This window comes from Manis javanica, chromosome 13 (assembly GCF_040802235.1).
Source record: "Manis javanica isolate MJ-LG chromosome 13, MJ_LKY, whole genome shotgun sequence".
Classification (NCBI taxonomy): Eukaryota; Metazoa; Chordata; class Mammalia; order Pholidota; family Manidae; genus Manis; species Manis javanica.
The window spans coordinates 89,707,155-89,730,707 of NC_133168.1; the positions used below are offsets into that span (position 1 = coordinate 89,707,155).

Below are 23,553 nucleotides of genomic sequence, written 5' to 3' on the forward strand. Positions count from 1 at the left end.
ACTTTGTGAGGAATCCTGCCCTCTTTTGGCACTGCCAGGATTAAGGCTGGACATCCCACGCCCCATGCACACGCCTGCTGTCCCCGGCACCCTGCAGCTGCCCGCCAGGAGGGACCCTCATTTCTCTCAGCCCTGGGCTCCCTCCTATGCACACCGGCCGTGGTGATAACTAAGGAGGTGACACTGGGAAGCCCAGCAGTGGTCTGGCACCCGCAGGGTCCCACCCCCTGCCTCCCACCCCCTGTTCTCCAAGAGTCTCCTATTTTTTCTTCAGTGTAGGGTTCACACAACACCGATAAACAATGGATAATTTTTGAGTGTGTCCCATTCCACCCACAATTTGATATACTTATACTTAAAAAAAATCTATTTATCTAAAATTCAAATTTAACTGGGGATCTTGTATTTCATTTGCTCAACCTGACAACTGGCCTTCGTGTCAGTCACTGCCTCCAGACAGGCAGAAATCCCCCATATCCCAGAAATCAGAGGCACCTCTGGGCATTTGGGGGCCCCAAGCGCCCAATCCACCAGGGGCCTGGACAGCCCAGATGCCCCCAATCCTCCATGGCTCCCTGGAGGAAGGTCTGGTGACAGAGAATTTGTTAAGACCCTGGGAAATCTTTGAAGGTCCTTTTCGGTCAGATGACAGAATATCTAAATTTGTCTAAAACCCAGGTCGCCGGAAGGCCAGTGAGCAAAGGGTGATAAGCATGCAGGTGACGCTGTGAAAAGACACCTCACGCAGGCCCGCCTCCAGGGCACCGAGATCTGATTCACGCTTCCTTGTATTTACACCAAGCCACCAGGACCGGAAGATCTCTGAGAGGGGCAGGGGACAAGGTGACATTTCTCCTCTATTTTCCCCAGAAGCTGGCTTGAGGCACGAGGCTTAGGACATGTGAGGTGATGCCGTGCTACGATACCACTGCCGTCGGCACCCACCCGGGACAAGGCTTAGAGGGAAGGTCACCTTCGCCAGGCCTGGTGGCGTATCAGAGGCAGGAAGCCCAGAGCCCCAGTACTGTCAGGAGTCCACCGAAATGTCTTAATTTCCTTTAATACCGGAAGAATAAGAACACTTAGAGCAGAAAAAATGTTTTTTCTTTTCTTACCTTAGAGGGAAAAAATGACATTTTTAGGACCTATGAAACGCTATTAAATTATTGTAGCTTTTTTCATTGGAGGAAGTATGTTGTCTCCTTCCAGGCAATATTGAGTACATGTTTATGCTAAGAAAAATGTGTTGTTTATCTGAAATTCAAATTTAACTGGGCGCTCCATGTTTTATTTGCTAAATCTGGTGTCCTGACACTCTGGGGACAGCCGGTCCTCACAGCCCTGCAGAAACCTTGGACAAAAGCAAGTGGGCCTTGGCCCCCGGAAGGCACCCTGCAGCTGTGAGCTGCTCCCGCAAAGGTCAAAGTGGTCTTGTTACAGGTTTGCACTAGGAAAGCGGGAAAAAGCCTCTTTGTGCACGGACATGCGAACAGCTGGTGGGTGTTGAAGGGGCCGCAAGACCACACATCCAGCTTGTACCCAGAGATACAGCCCGTTTCTCTGATGATGAAACTGAGGCTTGGAGAAGAGAGGCTCTAGCTCCCCCAACAGCCTTTTCTGGGGCGATGGTTTTCTATCTTGCTGGTGTCCTGGGCCCTCATGCAATAGCTGTAGACACTGCCTTGTAGATTAATGTGCCAGCAACTCGCCTTCCGTTCAGGGGTTCCATGGACCCTTGGGGGCTCACCCGACAGGGACAAACTGGGTCAGACCAGAGGCTTCAAAATCAGACCGCCAAACTCCTGGCTCAGTGGGGGAGCAGCTATGCCTCAGTTCCCCACCACCCCCCACTGTGAACTGCTCCTGGGCCTCCAAGAGGGCTCCACACGGGGCACACCCACACACTCACACCCACACTCACACTCTCACACACACACACACACACACACACACACACACACACTCTCACACACACACACACACACACACACACACACACACACACACACACACACACACACACACACACACTGGACCGCCCATTTGAAAATCAAGGTCTGCACATCTACTCCTGAAAAGAAAAAAGAAAGGAAAACTCCTTCTTACCAGACATATTTTCAAAACCTGCCTTTTGAGTGGAAAAGTTTTTACATCTTAAGAAAACCCGACTGTCACATCGAGGTCTGCAGTAACTACGGGGCTGCTTGAGTGCCTGCAACCCCGTAAGAGAAGCAGCCGGCCATCCTCCAGGGGACCCCGGGGCGGCCCTACTGTGTGGGGTGCAGGGCCAGGGGGCATGCGCTGGCCGGTCTGCCGGGAGCCCAAGGAAGCCCCTGGAATCTCCCGGAACAGTTCCCCACAGTGGCCAGAAGCCCGCTCCGTGGGGGCTGTGACTTCAAGTTCCAGCTCTGCGGAACTTTGAAAACAAGTTGTTTTCTTGTTTCATTTTCCCTTTTCTTCTTCTTCTTTTTTTTTTTTTTTCCCTCAGATCACATGTGTTTTTGCACCACTGGAAACATTCACACAGATCGTGCCCGGGGCTCCAAGCGCGCTGTTCTGACCGAGATGTGTAAACAGCCGCTCCCCCCTCCTGCAGCTGGCGCTGGGGTGACGCTGGAAAACCTTCTGGAGAGAAGAAGAAAGAAAAAAATTAAAAATAGGGAGTTTTCCACAGTCGGACTCAGGACTTACGTAACACAGACTTTATGCAACTGGCCCCTGGAAGCGGACCCGGCGGCCTTGTCCAGCTGCTGGGGCCCCCGAGCGCGGCCCGGGGAGCTGCTGGCAGCAGCGAGACGCGAGAGGGGAGAGTGACTCTCTGGCGGGGATCCCCGACTCCTCCGCAGGAGTGATAACGGGAACGTGGGCCCCGGTGGGATGGCCAAGTTCATATGTGAGATACGCTGGCGAGGCTGAGTTCTTGTAAACTGCCACTAATCTTCCGTGGAAACGTCTGCTCTCAGGGCGGTGAGGGGCAGGGACCCGGCCACAGCTGCGGGGCGCACGGCGGGCCAGGGTTTGGTACTCACTTTCTACTGATGTCTCTTTGACCCTCTTGCGCTGCTGGGTTGCACTTCGCCCTGAACACCTTTCCCATTCTACAGAAAGGGAAACCCGAGGTGCACAGAAAGGAGCCAGTGACTTAGGGAAGTAGCGCACAGCTGATGCCGAATTTAGTATTTTCAGTATTTTCCTCAGGGGCCACCTGCACACCTTCCCTGGCGCGATTGCTGGAACCAGGACCTGATAAACTCCTAACGCAGAGGCCACAGGTGCTCTGCGGCTCAGCTGTGCGGGGGATGCCTCGTTTCACAAAATCCTGCCTGCAGCTGCATGGTCGACGGCTGCCCCCCAGGCTGGGCCCAAGGCGGCTGAGCGATGCTCCCCAATACCGCTCGGTGTTTGCCTTCTGTAGACCCTGTGTGCCATTGCTCTCGGGCAGCTGCACTCCACTTAGAGGTGGCTGGTTTGCTTTCATAAACGCTCACTAGGCACAATCACTTTGTCAGTTATCTACAAAACGGAGGGCCCAGCCAACCCTCCCCCAAAGAAATAACACCATATGTCCTCACAGAAGAACTAGAGCCACAGTATTCATGATGGCAGAAAAATAAAAATAAAAAAGGAAACAACCCAAATGGCATCAATGAATGAACACCATGAATACTATATTCATTTAATGGAAAATTATACACCCTTGAAAAGGAACCGCCGCCTATTATATACAGAACATGGAGGAACCCTGTGGGCATGATGTGGAGTAAACATAGAGGAGGGTGTCACTGTGATTCCACAAAGCAACAGAGGGCAGAACTCATCTCCGGAGACAGAGGTCTGAGGTGTGGTTTCCCTCCGCAGCAGAGGGGGCCCTCAGGGCTGCTGCATGTTCCCAGGTCTTAAGCTGGATGACGGTCACATTGGCAAAATCCACTGAGAACACACTTCAGCTACATGCAAGTCTTACCTTCCTTTGAAAGGATGGAACCGGCATTTATTGAGTGCCTACTGCATGCGTAAAAGGGCATGGATGATGCAGACCCAGCACCCCCACTGCCATCTCAGGGGTGGAGGGTCATCCAGGAGTCTTCAGCAGAACCTTCCAGGCATTTGGAGCCTGCTAGCCCCTGTGCCCCAGGAAACTTGTGCTCTGAGAAGAAAAAAATCTATTGGTTCCCGACTCTGGGTGGGCAGAGGGATTCCACAGAGGAGGGACAAGCCTTTGTGCTGGGGAGAAGAGGGATGGTACGGAGAGAGAGTCGTCTTAGAGTCCCTGTGCTCATGGGGGCCACCATCCCTCCCAGGATGAGCTGTTGTCAGTGACAGTGGCCTCTGTGGGTGCTCCTTACACGCCGGGCACTGTACAGCCTCGGCCTTACCCTCTCTCCCAGGGCCCCCTTTGGCAGGTGTGGAAACAGAGGAACAGTGACTTACCTGAGGCCCCCAAACTGGACCCAAACATAAACACACCTCCGGAAGAAGCTGACAGGCCATGTGGGAACCCCCCGGCCAGTCCCTGTAGGCGGTGGTGTCCCCACTGCCCGCTGGCTTCCCGCCAGGACAAGGTGTGTCTGGGAGCTGTCACCACTCACACGGCCTCCCCCAGTGGCCACCACCCTTAGCACCCGGCCTCTGGGTGCCCAGGACATGGGCATCATGGGAATGCGGCCCTTGGATGGCCTCCAACAGGGCCTTTTGCCACTGCACATCAATATTGGTGAAAGGCCCTGGCAGTTGGCAGGCCAGCCCCTCAGAAAACTGCTCCACATGGCTCCTTCATGAGGACAAAAGGCAATGGTGATGGCCAAGCGCCTCCACAGTCATCACGGGTGAGCAGATGCCCCTTCTGTGCCCAGGCACAGGAGCAACACTGCGGCCCCTGCATTCTTGTCTTAGGGAGCCAGTCTGCCCGGATTCCTGTTCGGCACAACCCCGTAAGCATGGGTGGGCACTATGAGTGTGTTGGGATATCGCTCCCTTGTTTAGGTTAGATTATAGGCACAGGTGAGAGGGGACTTGGGAAGATGTAATTAAGGCCCCAAATCACTGGATTTTGAATCCATTAGATGGGAGGTGATCCTGGGTGGGCCTGAGACAATCAGGTGAGGGTCTTGAGTTAAATTTTGTGATGTCTGTTCTTCATCACAACGTTTTCTTTTAATTAAAAAAAATTGTCTTGATCTATGTTGGAGACTGGAAACAACCCACGTGCCCATCAACAGATACATGGATAAATAAGAGGTGGTAGATCCGTACAATGGCATGTTAGCCGTGAGATGGAACAAAATTCTGACTCATGCTCCAACACGGGTGAACCTCAAGGACACTATGCTCAGTGAAGTAAGTCGCAAAAGGACAAGCACCTTATGATTCCACTTACAGGAGGTCCCCGGCATCGTAAAATTCATAGAGATGGAAAGTAGAATGAGGGGGTTGCCAGGGGCAGGAGGAGGGGGATAAAGAATTAGTATTTAACAGGGACAGGGCTTCAGTTTGGGAAGATGGAAAGTTCTGGAGATGGATAATGGTGGGATGGATGCACAACCATGTGAATGTACTTAATGCCACTGAATTTTACATTTTAAAAGGGTTCAAGTGGTAATTTTTATATTACGTATGTTGTATCGCAATTTTTTAAAACTGTGTTGCATTAAACTGAAGTAGTTAGACTTAATGACATAATTTTTTTTTTTAAAGAGGGTCTTGAGGTCGGAGACTGGAAGCAGCAGAGAGCCAGTGTCGTGGGCTTGGGGGAAGGTCACTGCCAGCTGCACAGAGGCCGCGGCTAGTGGCCTCTGGGAGCCCAGATCCGCTGGGGACCTGGAGGGACCCCGAGCCTCCGATGAGACCCCAGCCCAGCCAACAGCTTCAGTACAGCTTTGTGGGGTCCTGAGCAAAGAGGTGATGAAGATCCTCTTCCGCAGCTCAGCCTGCTGGAACGGACTCTGTGCAGCATGGATGGGGGGCTGAGACGCAACAAGCATTTCTCCCTCACTGGTCTGGAGGCTGACGGCCTGGGGTCAAGGTGCCAGCATGGTCGGCATCTGGCATGAGCCACGTCCCTGCTGCAGATGACTGTTCTACCAGGGCACCACTGGGGCCTCACTCCGAGGACGGGGGCCCCTTTATATGGACACTGCTCCCATCATGGCGGCTCCACACTCTGGCCTCAGCACCTTCCCACGTGCCCACCTCTTGACACCACCGCACCGGGGCTTGGGATTCCAACACATGGATTTGGTGGGGGAAGGGGGGAGGAGGGGTCACAGTCAGAAAAAATATGTTGTTTCCATCCACCGAAACAGAAAAAGAGAAAAGTCTCCTGGGAGGGTCCCTACATCCTCCAGGGCACAGCTCAGCTGGACGCACCCACTAGGTGGCCTGGGAGAAGGGGCAAAGGGAGGCTTTCCATAGCAGATGAAGTTGCCTGCAGCCGTCTGGCAGGAGCAACCCAACTGGACCCATTCTCCAAGTCATTTTCCTTTTGCCCTTGACCCTCCCTCAGGGCCCCCACAGGCCAAATCCAACGGGGAGCTTCCAGTGCATTAGAGGCCGTGCTCCCATATTGGATGTGTTCCAGTAAAACCTTGTTTATAAAAACAGACAGCTGGGCCAGGGACTGTAGTTTGAGACTCTTGACCTAACCAATTCCTACCCTTACTCCCACTCCCTCCAGGAAGCCCCCCCTGGATGCCCCTCCTGGCTGTGTTTCCATCATCCCAAGTTAAGAACCCTCGTACTAGATTGTAAATTATTCCAGGCCAGGGGACCCCCCACCTCCAGTGCTTGGGACAGAACCTGTATACAGCAGATGCTTAAAAATGGATACAAATCCAAAAAGAATAAAATACCTAGGAATAAACCTAACCAAAGAAGTGAAAGACCTATACCCTGAAAACTATAAGACACTCTTAAGAGAAATTAAAGAGGACACTAACAAATGGAAACTCATCCCATGCTCTTGACTAGGAAGAATTAATATTGTCAAAATGGCCATCCTGCCCAAAGCAATATACAGATTTGATGCAATCCCTGTCAAATTACCAACAACATTCTTCAACAAACTGGAACAAATAGTTCAAAAATTCATATGGAAACACCAAAGACCCCAAATAGCCAAAACAATCCTGAGAAAGAAGAATAAAGTGGCGGGGATTTCACTCCCCAACTTCAAACTCTACTACAAAGCCATAGTAATTAAGACAATTTGGTACTGGCACAAGAACAGAGCCACAGATGAGTGGAACAGATTAGAGACTCCAGACATTAACCCAAACATATATGGTCAATTAATATTCGATAAAGGAGCCATGGACATACAATGGGGAAATGACTGTCTCTACAACAGATGGTGTTGGCAAAACTGGACAGCTACATGTAAGAGAATGAAACTGGATCACTGTCTAACCCCATACACAAAAATAAATTCAAAATGGATCAAAGACCTGAATGTAAGTCATGAAACCATAAAACTCTTAGAAAAAAACAGAGGCAAAAATCTCTTAGACATAAACATGAATGACCTCTTCTTGAACATATCTCCCTGGGAAAGGGAAACAAAAGCAAAAATGAACAAGTGGGACTGTATCAAGCTGAAAAGCTTCTGTACAGCAAAGGACACCACCAATAGAACAAAAAGGCATCCTACAGTATGGGAGAACATATTCATAAACGACAGATCCGATAAAGGCTTGACATCCAAAATATATAAAGAGCTCATGTACCTCAACAAACAAAAATCAAATAATCTAATTAAAAAATGGGCAGAGGAACTAACAGACAGTTCTCCAAAGAAGAAATTCAGATGTCCAACAGACACATGAAAAGATGCTCCACATCGCTAGTTATCAGAGAAATGCAAATTAAAACCACAATGAGATATCACCTCACACCAGTAAGGATGGCCACCATCCAAAAGACAAACAACAACAAATGTTGGCGAGGTTGTGGAGAAAGGGGAACCCTCCTACCCTGCTGGTGGGAATGTAAATTAGTTCAACCATTGTGGAAAGCAGTATGGAGGTTCCTCAAAATGCTCAAAATAGACTTACCATTTGACCCAGAAATTCCACTTTCAGGAATTTACCCTAAGGATGCAGCACTCCAGTCTGAAAAAGACAGATGCACCCCTATGTCTATCGCAGCACTATTTACAATAGCCAAGAAATGGAAGCAACCTAAGTGTCCATCAGTAGATGAATGGATAAAGAAGATGTGCTACATATACACAACGGAATATTACTCAGCTATAAGAAAAAAACAGATCCTACCATTTGCAACAACATGGATGGAGCTAGAGGGTATTATGCTCAGTGAAGTAAGCCAAGCGGAGAAAGACAAATACCAAATGATTTCACTCATCTGTGGAGTATAAGAACAAAAGAAAAACTGAAGGAACAAAACAGCAGCAGAATCACAGAACCCAAGAATGGACTAACAGTTACCAAAGGGAAAGAGACTGGGGAGAATGGGAGGGTAGGGAGGGATAAGGGCGGGGAAGAAGAATGGGGGTATTATGATTAGCATGTATAATGTGGGGGTTAGGGGAAAGGGGAGGGCTTTGCAACACAGAGAAGACAAGTAGTGATTCTACAACATCTTAATATGCTGATGGACAGTGACTGTAATGGGGTTTGTGGGGGGGACTTGGGGTAGGGGAGAGCCTAGTAAACATAATGTTCTTCATGTAATTGTAGATTAATGATAACAAAATTAATATATATATATATATAAAAGAATAAACATCATGAGAAATAAAAAAAAAAATGGATACAAATCCAACCCACTAGGTTGGCCAAAACCAAACCAATCCAAACCACGGAAATGAACAAGTGCTAGTGTGGAGAGACTGGAATGTGCACTTCTGGTGGGAATGTCAAATGATGCAGTTGCTGTGGAAACCACTTTGGTGATTCCTCAGGAGGTCATACATGGAACTGCCAGAATACATAGCGACCTTGCTCCTAAGTATATAGAACCATAAGCAAGTGTTCAAACAAATCTTCATATACACATATTCATAGCAGCACTATTCACAATAGCAAAAAGCACCCAAATACATGTATATATATTCATCAACAGATGAATGGATAAATAGAATGTGGTCCATCCATGCTATGGAATATTACTCAGCCATGAAAAGGAATGAGGCCTGGACACAGGCTGCAATGTGATGAACCTCGACACCATCGTGCTGACAGACGCCAAGACACCAAAGGCCACAATGTTGTATGACTCAATTTACAAGAAACATCCAAAACAGGCATATCCTCAGGGACAGAAAGCAGGTCAGTGGTTGCCAAGGGGCTGGGGAAGGGGGATGGAGAGTGACTGCTCATGGGGACAGGGTCTGCTTTTGAGGTGATGGGAATGTTCTGGAACTAGACAGAGGTGTAGCGGTATACTAAATGCCACCGAATTGCACGCTTTAAATTGTTAATGGTTATGTATTAGACCAAATGATGTGCCCCCAAAATTCATTATGTTGAGACCTAACCCCCAGGGTGGTATTAAGTACCAGGAGGTGGGGCCTGTGGGAGGTGATTAGGTCATGAGGGTGGGGCCCCGACAATGGATCAGTGCACTTATAAAAGAGACCTCAGGGAGCTCCCAAAGTCCCTTTTGTCACATGCGGACGCAGTGAGAATGTGGCGTTGGTCAGCTGGGAAGTGGCCCCCTCGGGAACTGCGTCTGCTGGCACTGTGGTCTTGGACTTCCAGCCTCCAGAACTTGGAGAAATACCTTTTCTGTTTTTAGAAATGCCACCCAGTCTATAGTAGTTTGTTAGCACAGCCCAGATGGACTATAAGACAGGCTAATTTGGTCATATGAATTTTACGTAAATTAAAACAAAAAAGTTAAAAACAAAACGGAATGCACAGAACCCAAAGGCGCCTATCAGGCCAGCATCCCACTCCCCTCTCCCTCTCTCCGGGGGTCTCTCTGCCTGGCACCACCCTCCACAGCTGACTCAGCCTCCCTCCTGCAAACTCTCCCCCTCCTCCCAAGGGTGTGAGGCCCCCGCGGTCTCACACCCCTTCCCACCCTCATTGCCATGGATTTTGCTAATATTTTCTCAGACAGGCACAGTCCCTGGGCCTGGGGCACAGGTATGACATTGCACGCCGTGAGTCAGACCTTGGCTGAGCTCCCGGGACGGCAGCACATGAGTCAGCCTGGGAGAACTGACACCCCTCTGGTTTTTCTTGCTCTGCACACACAGGCATGGGACGGGCTTTCTGCGGTTCAGAAGTCACTGGAGTAAACAGTACAGATCACTGAGCACATGGCTCCCCTGAGTCAGAGGAGCTCAGACTTTTCATATTAAATTGCAAATGTCCAATGTCTGCCACACTGGCTAAGGACAGTGACAGTGGAGAGAGGTTTCCTCCCCAGAGCCGGGGAGGGGCCGAGCGCCCAGCAGGGTCCCGGAGTTTGCTGGAAACAAATCACAGCTCTGAGGAGCAGCCTCACCTCCTGTGGTTAAACAGAGAGTCTCCCGTCTGCCCCCATCCTATGGTGCACAGGAAGGCTCCCCTCACAGAGGGCGACGCAGCGCCAAGGCTGGAAAATCCTGCGTGGGGCCCCCATAATGCAGTCCTCACACTGGCCTGCCCACCACCTTCTGAGAACACATTGTGGGGGGATGCAGCTTAACCACAGAGCCTTCTCCTTGCAATAGGGAGCAGAGTTGGTGTGCGCAAGCAGATCCGAGTTGCTGTGTGGCCTCCAGGAGGTACCCCAGCCTCTCTGAGCCTCCACCCTCCTCCAGATTGTTCAGGTAACTTTGCGAAGGCGCTGTACCAATTAAATTAAATCAATCCCGAACATGAACACGGCTCAGCTGCTGTTCTTTAAGCTGCAAGTTCAAGCAGAAGTCAGAAGCGTCCATCTCTCCTCACCTGTTTGAGGCTGTCATGTATCCATGCTGGGAAAGTGTTTGGGGAAAAAATCAGAGCCCCGTTTTGGGGGTTCCAGCCTCTGCAGTTGGCAAGTTCTTCTACATCCATTTTCCCCCATTGAAATCTGGCCCTGGCCGAGCAGCGCCGTGAAAGGAGAGAGAGCAATCCGGGCCTCTGGCTCCCATCAGATTCTGGTTTCAAACAACTAAAACTCTCTGGTTCCCGAAGATGTTTGAGGAAGGCTCATCAGGGTACCATGGCCTTCAGCATCAGGTGAGAAGTTAGCAAACGGACAGCAGGTACCCCTGGTATGACTTGAGGCGGAGGACACCCTCCATCCGATCCCAAGGAAGCATCGGACAAACCCAGACCAGGGGGGCGGGCATTCCGACGTCCTCGCAGACGCCTGGCCAGCACCCTGCAAGCCCGAGAAAACGCCACAGACTAGAGGACGCTTGGCTGCTGCGATGTGGGATCCTGGGATCAAAGAGGTCATTCGTGGGAATGGGGAGGACATCCCAGTAAACGGGCGGAGTCCGCAGCACTGTCCTAACGTCAATTCTCAGGCCCGATACACATCCCTTTGCAAGTGCTACCACCGGGCGAAGGAGACCCCGGGACTCTAAATAGTATCTTTGCAGCTTCTCTGCAGTTACATTTGTCATTCCAACATAAAAAGATTATTTGTAAAATCAACAATGACCCTAAGCTAAGACGGAGACATATTTCTTCAAAAACGTCACTTCTTGTCTATCTGAAATTCAAATGTAGCTGGGTGTCCTGTGTTTGATATGGTAATTCTAGGTGGAAGAAGGAGGCTCACTAGCTGGGGTGAGGAATAAAGGGGGGGACAGGCCCCCCCACTTCACACAGGCTGATAATGACTTAATAATGATAATAATGACAACAATAATAATTGTGCCTCTCCGGTGGCATTATCTTGCCCCACCCTGGCTGTTTATGGGAGGGCCTTAATCCCTGGGGGGCCCCTGACACACCCACGCCCCCACCCTCACCCCTGCATTCAGAGTGCAGACACCCCAGCTTTCCCCTCCAGCCGGCTCCCGTCTGTGTGTATGAGTGTCGGGGAGCTGCTGTGACAACCGACTGCAAAGGGAGACTGATTCTGTCATAGTCCTGGAGGCCGGAAGGCCAAAATCAAGGTGCAGGCAGTGTGGGTGTCCCCTGGAGGCCCTGTGGGTGAGTCAGCCCCAGGCCTCTATCCCTGCTTCTGCTGGCTGCCGGCGATCTTTGGCCATCCTTGGCGGGAAGCTACGTCAGGCCCATCCCTGCCTCCCCCTTCACATAGCCTTTCTTTCTCTGCCTGCCTCCCCTTCTCTTTTCTTATAAGAACACCTGCCACAGGACCTGGGGCCACCCAAAACCCGGGAGGATCTCATCCCGAGATGTTTCATCAAATGACATCTGCAAAGACCCTACCCCCAAGGTCACATGCACAGCTGGTGGCGGGGAGATTCACACATATTTTGAGGGACACGATTCACCCCACTCTACCATGGATATTTTTCCACCAGAGTCTTTAAGATTCTTTTTCTACCCCTTCCCCCAAATTCAACCAGAAGAGCTTCCATAACACAACACAGGGACCACATGCCGCACGCCAGCCATTCATCAACAGTCCATGTGCCGAGCTGCAGGGATACTGAAGAACTGGGAATGAGGGGGCTGCTGTGGGGGTACAGGAGACCCTGAACCCCTCACTGAGTCTTGTTTCCTCATCTGTAAAGGGACTGCTTCCACCATCCAGGTGAGCTCCATCCTGTCAGAGATTCAAGGACAAGGGTGGGGGGGTCTGCTCACCAGCCCCACAGCTAGAACCCCAGTGGGAGACAGGAGGAGCCTGGTGTTCTCAGAACAGGGGGAGAGAGACTGTGTGGGAGAGAACGGACCCATCGCTGGAGCCGCAGGGAAGAAACAAGACTGCACGTATAGAAACTCCAAAGAAATGTCAGAAGAATTCTCTTCTTCCTCCTGCCTTCCCCGAGAGTGCAGGGTCAAAGCACAAATTAGAAGACCCCCGCACTTTTTCCAGCCCAGCAGAGACTTTTGAAAATGGTTCTGATTAAGTGGTTCCTCCAAAAAGCTAAGCAGAGAGTTCCTGTGTGACTCAGCAGTTCACCCCTAGGAACAGACCCACAGGATTGAAAACAGGGTCTCAAGCAAATCCTTGTCCAGAAATAAATGTTCACGGCAGCACTGTTCAAAATCACCAAAAGGTGGACACTTCCCAAACATCCATCAGCTGGTAAATGGAGAAGCAAAATGTGGTTCATCCACAGCGGAATCAGCAGAATATGACTCAGCCATGAAAAATGAAGCCCTGCCACATGCTAGTGTGGATGTACCCCAAAACCATCACACTGAGTGAGAGACGCCAGACACACAGGCCATGTGTTGCGTGACCCCATGTATGTGAAACGTCGAGCACAGGCACGTCCATAGAGACAGAAAGCAAGTCAATGGCTGCCAGGGGCTGGGGGAGGTAGGGGGGGAGTGGGTGATGGGAAAGTTCTGGAACAAGATACAGTGTGAATGAACTAAATGGGACTGAACTGTACACTTTAAAATGGTTTGATTTTATATCATGTGAATTTCACCTCAATTAAAAACAAAATTGAAAGTGAAAAAATACTGGATCTGAAAGATACTTATGCTCCTTTATTTTCCAAAAAAATGGTTCCAGGCATCCAGAAGTACCCAGTCATCTGTCCCAAAAGATGTAGAGCCTTACAAATAAACTTTAATAATGTTAAACAGGGTCCTTACACAATTTACCCTTACAAGTGCTGGCCAGCCTGTTGAGCTCCCATCATTAATAATAGGTGATAATATTATAATAACATAATAAAGTTGTCATTATTCTCCACCCTGATTCCAGCACTGCAGGTCAGCGGGGTGAAGCAATGCACGTGAGGCGGATCACAGAGGAAGGGGCAGAGACAGTTTCAAAGCTAGTTCCTCCGGCCAATGACAGACAGCCACAGCAAGCTTGTATGAGCACAGGTGGCACTTGCTGGGGAGAGGAGGATCAGCCTTCCCTGAAGCCACAGGCAGGTCAGGGGACTGTGCCAGGCTCCCAGAAAGAGGGCTACCCAGACGCCAACAGTGTGGGTCTAAAACCTGGCCACTGCCACCCTGGCCCCCAGGCCTTCCCTGCTCCTCCCACCAGGCTGGGTGCATCACTGTGCCAGGCACATGAGCACAGCACACATGGGCATCCAGGAGGGCAGGATGCCAGCCTCCTCCGCCCGGCAGGGCGTGCCAGGGAGCCTAACAGGTCTGACCAGCTGCCCAAAGGGGTGACTTCATAGACAACAGCAACTGGAGCCCTGGGCCAACAAGGGCAGAGGAGGCCAGGATTCACAAACAGGAAGAGATGTCACTGCTTTTTCTAAGCTATGAGTGTGGGATCGTCCCAGGGCTCCAAGAGGTGACACAGAAATACAGTATTATTGCACTTTTAGAGGCAGCCTGCATGTGAACAGCTGAGGGGACAACCAAGCATGGGCCGTCCATCCGATGGAATACTATTCAGCCATGAAAAGGAATGCACACAAAACAGGGAGGCAAACCACAGATCACAGAGTCAAAGAAGCCAGACACAAAGGACCACACTGTACGATGGCATTTATATGCAATGTCCAGAAAAAGCAAATCCAGAGACTCACAGAGCATGTCAGGGGCTGCGTGGGCTGGGGGTGGGAGCTGGGATGGACCCTGAAGGACAAGAGAGATCCTTGGGCTGACAGAGAAGTTCTAAAGCTGGGTCGTGGGGATGGTTGCACCACTTGGTAAATTTTAAATTTAAAAATGTAACCTAAATAAAAAATGTGAAGTGAAGACTAAAATTTAAATACCTAAATCTAAATAAAATTTAAAAAATTTCAAATGTAAATAAAATTAATTCTAAATAAAAAACATTTTAAAATCTCAATAAAATTGTAACATTTTAAATAAAAATAAATCTAAACAAAACTAAAATTTTGATCTAAATAAAATTTAAGAATTAAAAAAAATTTTAAGTAAAAAATCTAAACTAAAAATATTAATCTAATGATGAACTCACAGAAAGAGAAATCAGGAAAACAACTCCTTTACAATTGCATCAAAAAGAATAAAATACCTAGGAATAAACCTAACCAAGGAGGTGAAAGACCTACACCCTGAAAACTACAAGACACTCATGAGAGAAATTAAAGAAGACAACAATAAATAGAAATACATCCTGTGCTCATGGATAGGAAGAATCAATATTGTCAAAATGGCCAGACTGCCTAAAGCAATCTACATATTCAATGCAATCTCTGTCAAAATTCCAACAGCATTCTTTAAGGAACTAGAACAAATAGTTCTAAAATTCATATGGAACCACAAAAGACCCTGAGTAGCCAAAGCAATCCTGAGAAGGAAGAATAAAGCAGGGGGTATCTCGCTTCCCAACTTCAAGCTCTACTACAAAGCCACAGTAATCAAGACAATTTGGTGCTGACACAAGAACAGACCCACAGACCAGTGGAACAGACTAGTGAGCCCAGATATAAACCCAAGCATACACAGCCAAATAATATATGATAAAGGAGCCATGGATATACAATGGGGAAATGACAGCCTTTTCAACAACTGGTGTTGGCAAAACTGGACAGCTACATGCAAGAGAATGAAGCTGGATTATCATCTAACTCCATACACAAAATAAACTCAAAATGGATCAATGTAATGTAAGTCATGAAACCATAAGACTCATAAAAGAAAACATACGCAAAAATCTCTTGAAAATAAACATAAGCAACTTTTCATTAACACATCCCCTCAGGCAAGGGAAACAAAAGCAAAAATGAACAAATGGGACTACATCAAACTACAAAGCTTCTGTACAGTAAAGGACACCATCAGCAGAACAAAAAGGCATCCTACAGTATGGGAGAATATATTCATAAACAACTTACCTGACAAGGGATTAACATCCAAAATATATAAAGAACTCACATGCCTCAACACCCAAAAAGCAAATAACCCAGTTAAAAAGTGGGCAGAGGATCTGAATAGACACTTCTACAAAGAAGAAATTCGGATGGCCAAAAGGCACATGAAAAGATGCTCCACATCGCTAATCATCAGGGAAATGCAAATTAAAACCACAATGAGGTATCACCTCACACCAGTAAGGATGGCCAACATCCAAAGACTAGAACAACAAATGCTGGCGAGGATGTGCAGAAAGGGGACCCCTCCTACACTGCTGGGGGGAATGTAAATTAGTTCAACCATTGTGGAAAGCAGTATGGAGGTTCCTCAAAAAACTGAAAATAGAAATACCATTTGATCCTGGAATCCCACTCCTAGGAATTTACCCAAAGAAAACAAGATCCCTGATTCAAAAATACATATGCACCCCTATGTTTATCGCAGCACTATTTACAATAGCCAAGAAATGGAAGCAACCTAAGTGTCCATCAGTAGATGAATGGATAAAGAAGATGTGGTACATATACACAATGGAATATTATTCAGCTGTAAGAAGAAAACAAATCCTATCATTTGCAACAACATGGATGGACCCAGAGGGTATTATGCTCAGTGAAATAAGCCAGGTGGAGAAAGACAAGTATCAAATGATTTCCCTCATTTGTGGAGAATAACAACAAGCAAAACTGAAGGAACAAAACAGCAGGAGACTCACAGACTCCAAGAAGGGACTAGCAGTTACCAAAGGGAAGGGGGTGGGGAGGGAGGGAGAAGGGGATTAAGGGGCATTATAATTAGTCCTCACAATATAAGTAGGTCACGGGGAAGGCAGTACAGCACGGAGAAGACATGTAGTGACTCTGTAGCATATCACTACGCTGATGGACAGTGACTGCCATGGGGTGTCAGGGGGATTTGATAATATGAGTGAATGTACTAATCAGAATGTTGCTCACATGAAACCTTCATAAGATTGGATATTAATGATACCTTAATTTTAAAAAGTAATCTATATTTAAATTTTTAATTTTAAATACAATTTGAAAAATCTAAATAAAAAACTAAAATTTTCATCTAAATCAAAATTAAAAATTTTTAAATGAAGTAAAAATAAAATGAAAAAAGCAGCCTGTAGCCCAGACATTATGGGCCAACAGGTAATAAAACATCTAAGCAAAATTAAAGAAAAATTGCTCTCAAATCTGTCATCACTAATAAACTCTACCTTTATGAGCAGGTGCTTAAGACATCTCTGATGTTTAATGTCCAAACTCCCGATTTAACGGATTTCTTTAGATTCATCCTCATACTTATCTGGCTAGTTCTAACATCTGGGAGCTAAGCAAGGGCAGGGCCCAGCTTACTCTAGCTGACGGCCCACTCACTCTCTGGCACCTGCCTGGTAAGTACTCCATGGATGTCTATTAAGTGCATGCCAAGGGGCAGCAATGGCTTGGGAGGCCAGCTAAGACTGCAGAGCCCACAGGCAGTGCTGCTGGCAGCCCCCAGGGAATCAGCTTTCCTACGCTTCGGGCCAGAGATTCAGTATTTTCTGCTGGTGGGCCAGTGTTTCTTGGTAGACACACAATCTTGATACATCCATAAATGAGCATGGTTGTGTGCCGATAAAACATATTTTTATGAACACTGAAATTTGATTTTCACAGAGTGTTCACGTATCACGAAATACTGTTCTTTTGACTTTTTTGTTCATCCATTCATAAATGTAAAAACCATGTTTAGCTGCTGAGGTCACATATCATATGATTCCCTTTATACGAAACGTCCAGAACAGGCAAACCCATAGAGACAGAAAGCAGATCGGTGGGAGCCACTGATTCGGGGAGGAGAGGTGACAGCTAATGGGGACAGGTTCTTGGTCTGGGGGTGATGGAAATTTCTAGAACCAGACAGAGGTGACAGTTGCAACATTGTGAAATTGTTCATTTAAAAATGGTTAATGCATAGTGACTGTAATGGGGTGTGTGGTGGGGACTTGATAATGGGGCGAGTCTAGTAATCATAATGTTGCTCATGTAATTGTACATTAATGATACCCCAAAAATAAATAAATAATAAAAACTGTTAATGCCATATTATATGAATTTCACCTAAAAGAAAAAAAAATTATATACACATGGGTACAGTGTATAATTAACCTTGGAATGTACATGAAATATACATAATACTATTGACATTTTGATACATACTTAAAAAGCTGCGAGCCAGGGTGTGCCAGCCCTTGATTTGGGCAAACAAAAACAGCTACCAGGAGTGGAAAGCCCCTTCTAAAAAAATCCTTTATCTGTGGTGACTCTCGTCTTCATCAACACATGATGAGCTGTTTTCATGCCCCTTTAATGGATGAAGGACCAAGGTTCAAAAAAGAGGGGGCCATTCCTTCAAGGTCACTCACCTGCAAGTTCTGGGCCAGGATCTGACCAGGGCTCCCCGTTCCATTTATTGCACACCATGTTGAACAAGAAAACACACAAGCGTCTTCAAAGCAGGGCTTGGCACACAGGTGCGTAATTCATGTCCTCTCCTGACTGCCCCCAACTACCCAGCTCCTATCCTCTGCATCAGAGAAACTGAGACATCCGTGGCTTGGCTGGTGAAGAGGTGATAAGAATTTCTCATAGGAACACATCAGTCACCCATCAAATGAAACCTTGCACCTTCACCCGCATACTTGCCACTTAATTGTTCATAAGCAGTAAGAAAACCCCAGAGATTGTGTAGCAATTTGGAAAGTGCCCTTTCTCATTAGGCCCTGGCTCTGAGGACAGCAGCAGCAAGGTGGTGACCCGTGATAAGAAGCCCACTTGCTGGGGTGTCCCTGCCCACATCACTTCCCATCCTTGAGAAATGCTGAGCTGCCAAACATCTTTGCAACATGCGTAGCCGAGTTTGGCAACATGCTGCAAAAAGCTTGCACAAACCTAAGCAGAAATACCTCCATTGCCCCAGCTGAGAGTCACTGTCCAGTTGCTGCTGTCATGCAACTGTAATTTCTATAGACTGTTATGACTTGTCTTGGAAGCTCAGCTGTATTTTAGGTGATGTTATTTTCTGCAGAATTCCTGAGCGCTTGCTCTTGGGAGTTGGGCCAAGTGCACACAATAGCTATTTGGAGTGGAGCAGCTGGTAAAGGGAGAGGCAGTCTAGACTCTAGAAGAAAAGTGGAAAGAAGTAAAGGATACTCAAAATGGCCAGGACCCATCGCAAGGAGATTGTAAGCTCTCTGTGGGCAGAAATGGGCTGCGTACTTTCTTTGCTTTCTCTCCATGTTCAGCAGAACATAGAGAGGGAGCTCAACATTTATTGGTTGCTCAGACTAAAAACTTCTGATTTGCAGGTTTTTGGAGCCCTTAAAGACAGCTTGACAGGAGACAGAAAATGCAAAGCTGCATGTGTATCATTTATAAACCCTCTACCAGTAACAGACATCACCAATCAATTTGAGACAGACATCACTAATCGATCACAGCATGGTTTCCCAGCACTAAACCTGGATGCAATTACAGAACCTGTGCGAGCACAGAGCTCAAAACATTATCAATGGATTACAGAGAGATAATCTGCTTCCCTGGTTTAGACTATTAATGCTGTGTTGTTAATAGAGGAGGGGAAGCCTCCAGAAAGAGGTCAGCATCATCTGTTCCCTTACTGACCAAGTAACCCTTAGAGATGTGCCTTATTCTCTCCCACTTAGCACTGATGGGACAGCCTGCTCAGAGGCTGCAAAGCTTTGCCGAGGGTAAATCACCCAGCTAGCAAGAGGCAGCACTGGGAACCTGACTCAAGTCCAGAGCTCTTTTTCCAATAGCATCATCACCTGAGATTCACCAAGACACATACCCACATAGTAGGTAGGGCCTGGGTAGCAGTCTGGGTCATTCACTCATGCCCATAATCAGGCAGCAAGTACTCTAGAGCATCTTAAGCATGCCATCTCCTATCCCACAATACACCCAAGGCTCAGAGAGGTTAAGCAACATACCCAATATCACACAGCTAATGTGATAAGTCAAGTCCATGCTTTTTCCATGCCTTGGTGGCTCTGTGTGCCGGCTCCATGCACCGGGTGCTCTGCTGAAGTACCTCATGCTGCATGCTCTGGGAGATCCTCAGTGGGTGGCCAGCAGCCTTGCACCATATTTGTTTCGACCCTGGGTCCACAGCTGGGCCTGGGAGACACAGAGATGGATCAAGGGAGGCCCCTGCCTTGGGGGGTTCCTGGTCTGGAAAGGAAGCCGAGAGAGAAAACAGCTGGTCACCCTGATGCATGAACTTCCTGGGGCTCCTGCAACAAACTGACACTAACCGGGTGGCTGAACCCAACAGCAGTGCCTTCTCTTACAGGAATCCGAAATCAAGGCGCTTTCCTAATAAGGTCACGTTCACCAGCACTGGGGTTTAGGACTTGGACATATCTTGTGAGGGACCAATTCATCCCTTGACGCACGGTGACAAGGCAGGTCTATAGGAAGCTGGGCTGCGGAGGAGAAAGTGGATGGTCCTGCAGGAGCAGAAAGCCACCCACAGAGGTTCCTCTGAAGAGCTGCAACTGATATAGCCTTCATCCATCTGAATGCTTAGTGGGCACCTCCTGTGTGCTGAGCTGGGCTTGAAGATACAGTGGATCCAATATGGACCTGGATCCCACGCTCCCTGCAATTCACACACTCTGCAGGGGAGACAGACAAAAAGCAAATGAATGAATAAAAGTAATGACCAACGGTGGACACTGCTGTAAAACAAACCCCAAAAACGGGTAGAGAAATGAACTACGCAGCCTGGGGAGGGGCTGGCAGGAGTGGGGCCAGGGAGAGCCTGCAAAGCCCACACTTAAGCTGAAATGCACAGCAAATAAGCTGTGGACGGCCTTTTCAACAAATGGTCCTAGAACCATGGGATATCCACATGCCAAAAAATAATAGTAACAACCCCAAATGGATCATTCACTTAAGTGTAAAATGAAAAACTGGAAACCTTCTAGATGATAACACAGGGGAAAATCAGGATAACCTGGGATTTGGCAATTTTTCCAGCACAAGACCAAAAAGCACAATCTGTGGAAGGAAAAATTGATAAGCTGGGTTAAAATGAAAAACCACTACACTGAAAAGGGCACTGTTTAGAGATTCAAAAGACAAGCCACAGATCGGGAGAAAATCTTTGCAAAACACCTGTCTGATAAAGGACCGGTATTCAAAATATGCAAAGAGCTCTTAAAACTCAGTAAGAAACAACCCAGTTAAAAACTGGGGCAGAGATCTACGCAGAATCCTCATCAAAGAAGACATACAGATGAAAATCAGCACTTGAAAAGATGTTCCACATCAGATGTCATCAGGGGTTGCAAATAAAAATGAGATACCACCACACACCTATTAGGATGGTTAAAATACCCAGAAAAAAGACAACATCAAATGCTGGCGAGGATGTGGAGCAATGTGAGCTCTCACGCATGGCACGTGGGAATGCAAATGGTCCAGCTGCTTTGGAAGACAGTCTGGCAGCCTTAAACAGTTAAAACCAAAGTCTTATCCTTCAGTCTGTCAATTGTATTCCTAGGTATTTACCCAATGAATTTGAAAACTTATGTCTAGGCAAACACTTTCACACCAATGATTACAGCAGCCATACTCCATATATATTCAGCCAAGCATATGGCCCCAAACAGGAAGCAATCAAGATATCTTTCAATGGATGAATGGATAAACTGTGGTACATCCTCCGCACCATGGAATATTATTCAGCCAGAAGAAGAAATGAGCTATCAAGCCACAAAAGATATAGAGCGATCTTAAATGCACATTGCTAAGTGAAAGAAGGCAGTCTGAGAAAGGTTTACATTGTATTGTTCCAAAGATATAACATTCTAGAAAAGGTGAAAAAAAAAGGGAGAGAGGCTGGAGAGAGCTGCCAGAGGCCAGGGGGAGGACAGAGGCCAGCAACTACCTGAGATCCATACAAATTCAATTCCCTTAATTTTCCCCTCATTATCGTACAGGCCTAGAGAAAGGCAATGGGAAAAACCCACAGGTGGCTCATCTACCCAGCACTTGGAGAGAGCTCTCAGGATATCATCAGCACTTTCAGAGAAAAAGACAGAGCCCAGGGAAGCTTCGCACTATTTCCTTGGGGTAAGGTACGATTATTATCTGCTTCTCACAGATGATGATGCAAGCCCAGAGAGGCAAAGCCACTTGATCAAGGTCACACAGCAAGTGGTCAGTACCTGAAGCTGACTCTCAACCATCATGGTGGCAGCTGAACTTGAAGTCTCCGGCAGCCTGGGAAAGCTGCAGAGGGAGCCCTGCCCCCTCTTGCAATTGTGCCTGGCACTGAAGCACTCCCGGGGCCTCCTCATCTGGCAAACAGGGCTTATCAATAAGTGTTTGCCGAATCCACAGCCACAGTGAGGCGGCACACCTCTGAGGTTCCGTGCAGGTGGGATGGTCCAGGACTGTGGACCCCAAAGGGGCCCCGTAGTGCCTGAGTGGTGCCAAGGCACCAGCCCTCCCTGCAGCAGGCGTGGGGTGTGGTAGTCCAGCTGTTTTCAGTGGCAAAGCCCTCCCGGCGCTAGGGAAGGTTTCCAGGTCAGGAACCGCCTGCACCCCTCACCAACGGGCCTGGGGGCTGTGGCTGACGGGCCCACAGGGAGGATTCTGGAGGCAAGAGAGCCAGGCCAGATGCTGGCTTCAGGCCATGCCATGAGGGGCTCCCCCTGCCATGCCCACTTGGCTCTGTCCTCCTCTGAGTCTAACCCAGCACCTGTTGGGTGAGGTTCAAAATGTCACCATCCTGTCTCGCTTCTCAGGCACACTCACTTCCTATCCCCTTCCCCTGCTTTATTTTTCCAAAAGGCCCCTCTCCCAGTATACTTGTTTATTTTACATCCTCATCCCCCACTGGACTGGAAGCCCCCAAGGTCAGGGGACTTGTCTGCTTGTTGGCTGCTTTGTTCCCAAAGCCCACACAGAGCCAGCGCAGTAGGACATCAGCGCAGGCCCGTTCCAGCAGGCCCGTGATGTGGGGGCCCCACGGGCAGGCTTGTCCTCTGTGGATGCCCCCCAACCCGGGGGGAGGGGGCTGAGTCTTGTGTTGGAGTCTGTCATCGTCGTCTTGAGTTCACTTAGCAAGTCGGTAAAGTCACTAGGGCAGCCCGGTGGCTGCAGGACCTCAAGCTGTTACCCTGGGCCTCAGTTTCCCTGCTCTGTAGGGTTGCCTTGAGGGAGAGCGTCTCAAGGACTTAACATTGCGGGCAAGGCCTTTTATACGATGAGGAGCACAACCGTGGATCGGGCTGGGTGGGCCCACACAAAAGAAAGGCCCGCGGCGCCTCACCCAGTATGAGTCCTGGGGTCCCCAGCCTCCCCACCCACCGGGGTTCCCGGGAGGCCCCGGGCCCAGCGCTCCGCCCGGAGTCCCGAGTCCCGGGTCCCGGATGCCGCCTCCGCTCCAGGTCCTCCGTGTCCCACGCAGGCGGGAGCCCACGGGGCGCCCCGGGGATCCCTGGGCGTCCCGCTGCTGTTGTGCAGCGCGTGTTGACGCCGTCGCCAGGAGACGGGCGGGGGCGGGCCCGGCGGCTCGCGCGGGGCCGGCCGGCGGCGCGGAGCCCTGGCGGCCGCAGTGGCCACGGCCGCCGCCGCCCGCCGGC

General features: G+C 48.7%; 1 long non-coding RNA gene across 6 annotated transcripts; it reads right to left on the bottom strand.

The window, feature by feature from the left end:
• Positions 1-1,044: 1,044 nt before the first annotated feature.
• LOC140845607 (uncharacterized) lies at positions 1,045-23,542 on the bottom strand. Of its 6 annotated transcripts, XR_012124459.1 has the most exons (6): positions 22,132-23,538; positions 20,212-20,574; positions 19,888-20,128; positions 15,866-19,055; positions 3,965-4,147; positions 1,045-2,625 (listed from the first exon to the last, which is right to left on the bottom strand). It is a non-coding gene; the product is annotated as an uncharacterized lncRNA (long non-coding RNA). The 6 variants fall into 6 exon arrangements; XR_012124457.1 differs by having other exon boundaries at positions 15,866-20,128; positions 23,279-23,542; XR_012124455.1 differs by having other exon boundaries at positions 15,866-20,128; positions 22,132-23,542.
• Between the last annotated feature and the right edge of the window lie 11 nt (positions 23,543-23,553).